Source organism: Lolium rigidum, chromosome 5 (assembly GCF_022539505.1).
Source record: "Lolium rigidum isolate FL_2022 chromosome 5, APGP_CSIRO_Lrig_0.1, whole genome shotgun sequence".
In the NCBI taxonomy this organism is placed as follows: domain Eukaryota; kingdom Viridiplantae; phylum Streptophyta; class Magnoliopsida; order Poales; family Poaceae; genus Lolium; species Lolium rigidum.
In genome coordinates this window covers 197,907,186-197,912,131 of record NC_061512.1, presented here as the reverse complement: position 1 = coordinate 197,912,131, position 4,946 = coordinate 197,907,186, and positions in this window count along the sequence as shown.

Genomic DNA, 4,946 nt, shown 5'->3' with positions numbered 1-4,946 from the left:
AAATCCCTATTAACTAAAGACACAAACTAGATAACTCATATCTTAGCTCTAGTGTATGTGGAAAAGGCTCGGATTGGAATATGTAACATCCTGGGTAACCACTGCAACGACCCTCGGCAAGCCACCTATTGATCTATTACAATTAAGGGATTTCCCCATGGTTACTTGTTAAGCTTGTGAGTCCCTTCTTATCCCCCTCTTCCGTACAATAGTGCACCGAACACGGGATGTCACTTTCCGCCAGTATATACTACCGAACTTCCGACGGTAGTTCCCTCACTGTGACCCTTAAACAAATATTACATGAGTCGATATCATGCAACATTATAAGAGAAAACAAACATACTTACATACAATCATAGTGCCAAGGTATAAATCATTTTAATTCATATAATAGTACTACTAGGGTTAATATTGTATCATAGTGAAGTATGAGAGCTAACTAATTTTTTTTCTGCATTTGAGCTATCTAGCTACGAGGGAGACCAAACACATCGAGCTAGCTCTGCTAGCTAGGGAGCAGCCATGCTACATCCGGCACCGCAAAAAATCATGGCTCATACATGGCATACCTGAGTAATCGGTGCAGACATACGTTTTTCTAATAGAAATGGGGCTTCCCGGCCTCTGCATCAATCGTTGCACACAACCATTTTATTAAAAATCCATCCACAAAGTAATCGATGCAAACATGCGTGGCTCATATGCAGGCTCCCGTGGTGTGTTATGCTTGCACGGTGAGGCTACAACGGCTGCCGATTCACGTCTGCCTATAGAAGGTGGAGTCGATGAGTGAACATCAAGACTGCACAATAACCTGAAGAGCTATCAACTGCGACATGGATATTATTAGGTTCAGATTCCATGGCAAGGTAAGGGGTGAAGGAATCATGCACTAGCTAGCGAGGTTAGAGTGGATGATTCAGGTCCTATTATCTTCCCATTTACTTTTATCTACGTGTTGAGTTGAGTTCCTAGAAAAGATCGATGTGAATACTAACAGACGAGGACATGGCAACGATCGCAAAGCTTTAAGCCATCCTTAGAAAGTATGTGGGCATTGGAAATTAGCTCAAGTTTTTTCTTTTCTAAAAGACTCCTTCCATCCAAAATATAAGGTATACTTAAATTTTGGTGGTCAAAAAACTTATAATTCTAACTCTGATTTATACTTATAATATACGTACAAAATTTGCATAAATATATGTGAATGAAATAGATTTGCAAGATAAGAAAAGCCTTGAAAATTCTAAATCATCTAACTTTGTATATATTAGTAGTTAAAGTTGTGCATCAAAACCATGTGAAAATGCATGTCTTATATTTCATGATGGATGTAGCAGTAAAGATTAAGTTATCATAGATGTGCTGATTTATTGATACATCGTAAGCTGGGATTAGCTTCCGAATCACACAAGCTTTTGATAGATTTGCTAGGTAATTTAGTTTTCTGGCTTAGTTTTAGTTTTATGCCCTCATGAAATGGTAAAAGATTTTTTTATCGAGTTTGCACCGTGAGTATTATATGATAGGCTGCTTCTGCGGGATGGCTATGAGTTGATGAAGAATGTTTTGATACTCGTACTCAAATACCATGTAAATGCAGTTGATGATAATATTACTGATGTTATGCGAGAATACCTTAGACGCGTTGAGGAAAAATGGCTCTTAAAATGAGGAATGAAGTGTTGGTCCTTGCATTTTATAACTTAAATATTTGGAATATTTGCTATGTGTTTTTTTCTACGTACTTAAATATTTGTGTGCATTGTTTAGACGTGTAATCATGTGTGACACTAGATATAAGGTAGGATACCGTGGCGAAGCACGAGCATACCACTAGTTATAGTAGTGTTCTGGGTGAAAACACTCCGACGCGCTGAGTGTAATGGCCTATCTGAGCTAGTTGGGATTGGAGAAAACAACGAGCCTCACCGGCTGGCGGAAAGTACATGCCAGAAATATTACCGGGAATAAATTCAGCCTCCAACCAACCACAGAAAGAGCAACGAGCCAGAGAAGGTTCAGAAGTGTTATCGAAACTGGATTTGCTGGAGCGAGCATGGCTGCACCGCAAGCTTCCTGTGGGGATAAATCGGGGAAAAGCAGTCAGCCGAGTGAGCGACATAAACGCGAGTAGTGTAACATCCCAAATTTTAAAACAAAGAGAGAATAAACTTCCTTTTTCCAAAAATGAGAACCAACAAAAACTTTTATTAAATAGAGTGCTATGCCTAGTGCTCCTACCTAATACTTGTGTTATTGCCCTGATTGTGTGATCATTGCATTACACACTTTTCCAAAACCCTAAACCCTAACCTTCTCAAAACAAAGTGGATCAAATTTGAGGAAACCAAAATAAAATAAAAAGACATATGTGGGCATATAGCCCTAATATGTAAATCTTGAACCCTACCCTCTCTTACTTTGATCAATGGTGGTGGACCATTGTAAACCCCACTAAACCCTAAAACCTCACCCCTCCTATCACCATCCTTTGAAAAACAAAATAAAAAGAAATGATCTTAAATAAGAAAAAGGCATCTAAGTGCCTATGACTATTTTTGGTAAAACCTTTACCTTTGCTTTGTCTACCTTGGGTGATGATTTGAAATACCTCAACCAACTTAATCTAGTGCTACAAACCCAATCCAAGTGAGAAACAAAAATAAGTTAAACATATGCATAGAAGCATATGTGGCACTTAGCCATAATACCAAATCTTGACCTAGGCACCCACACTGTCCCAAATTGGTTTGAACCCTTTACCCAACTCAATCTACCACTAAATAAACCTCACACATGCCAAAGTGAAGCAAAGAAAAAGAAAATAATAAAAAGTTAGAAAATCACAAACACTCACATGTGGTTTATGCCATTTTTGCAAATCTTGGACCTAGACCAATTTGGCCTTCACCATTAGTTGTATTATGTTGCTAAACACTTATTACAACTTTTGTAATCAAAGAAACTCAAATCAAATCAAATTCGAACTCAAATTGTGATCACATATGATAATGGTCAAATCTGCCATTTATATTCTGGTCACTACTTTGAGCCCCTGTAATTCAAGTTTTTCAAACCAAACTTTCCCAATTCTTTGCACCACATCCAAGTACACTTCAATGTGAACAACTTTAGTAAAGACCCCCATGTCAAAATCATCTTGGATCAAATTCTATGCTCATGCAAAGTTGAGACTTTTTATCAAATGCAACAATCTCCCACTTAGCAATTTTTGCATTTCCTTTTATTTTCAAATTCCACCACCACCACTTGTGAATGTCTCTGGTCATTTGCAACTCATCCAAACCAACCCAATTCAAATTTTTGAACCACATTGCTTAGATCAAATTTGGCACAAATTTGAGAATTTCAAATAGGCATCAATTTCCAACACTATTCTAAATAGTGTTTTGGCCCAACCTAGTGCACCACCTTGCCTCTACATGCTCCGTGGCCCTCTCTCCACAGTAACCTTGCACAACAACCCTAGATGGGAGTCAAAAAAATGGCATAGCCATGCCATGCCGGCCACCATGCATGTGCACATGCTCCCTCCCTCTCCTCACCTCCCCAACACTGGCCATCGTGCCATTCTGCGCCACCTCGCTCCCCTACACTCGCCTGTGCCCGCCATTGCAGGAGAGGAAGTCCCTAGGGCTGGCACGCGTCGCGCCCAGGGCCATGCCGAGGACGTCGTGCGCGCGCCCACGGACGCGCACAGTGCACCCGTCGCCTCGCCGAACGACGCCGCCCCTGGCCCCCCTCTCAGCTCCTTGAGCTTCGCCGCTGCAACGCGCATCCGCCAGACACGCTCCCGTGTCATCGCGAGCGCTGTCTCCGTCGACCACCTCGCCATTTTCCCGCAGCCGTGCCGCCAGACATCGACGTCGCCCGCGCTCACCTGGCCGTCCCCCACCTCGCCAGCAAGCGATCTAGCTTCGCCTGGACGCCGCCTACGCAGCCCTGCCCTCGCCTACCCCTATTGCTCGCCGGAAACGCTGCGACCTTGTCGGGTTCGCCGCAGACCTCCGACCACCTCGAGCGCCTATAAAAGGAGCGCTCCTCCTCCTCATATGAGCACGCCACTCGACTCCCCTCCCTCCTCTGAGCCTCCTCGCACTCTCTCCACTCAACATTGTGCAGCGCCGCCGTCCAATTGCCACCTCGCCGCCCGAGAGCCGCCGCAGATCAATCCGACGCCACAGTCCACCCCCGGAGCTCCAGCGACCACCGTGAAGTTCGCCGTCGTCGACAACGTCGACCTGCATCAACACCGCCGCTCGCCGGAGTCTCTGCTCGCCGTCGACCCCCTACCTCCGCCGTGCCCGCGTCTGCCTCTCGACGACGACGACGACGACCCTCCGCCGTCCGATCTCCCTCTGATCCAACGCTTCTCAGTCTCCCGTACCGATTCGGTGAGTGTCAGTCGCTGACGAGTGGGACCTACCCTGTCAGTTGGCCCGTGGCGCACCGAAGCGTTACTGGGCCAGCCCAGTCTGTCTCCCCTCGTTTCGGCCCGTTTGCTTTCCCGCGCAAGCCCAAACGTTTGAATTCAAATTTTGGAAATTCAATTAATTCCTTGCAGATGCTTTTTCAAAATTAAATAGAATCAAATCTACCCAACCAAATTTGATGAATTTGATATTTTTGGAAAGCTTATGAAAAGCTCTATCCAACCACACTGGTCTCACAATGAAATTCTTTGTAGAATTAATGTGACAAAAATAATAAGTCAGTGACTTTTGCAACTTCAAACAATTATTAAAAATCAACCAAAAGTGCTATTAGGTTGATTTCAACTCTCATAGCTCACATTTCACTTACACTAATTGTTTCTGCAAAAATATGGTGTGGTCACTTTGAGTGATCATGGCCCAAATTAAATAAAGGACTATATGGCTAGTTTAGTTAAGTGATATTGTCCAAAACTATTATGCAAA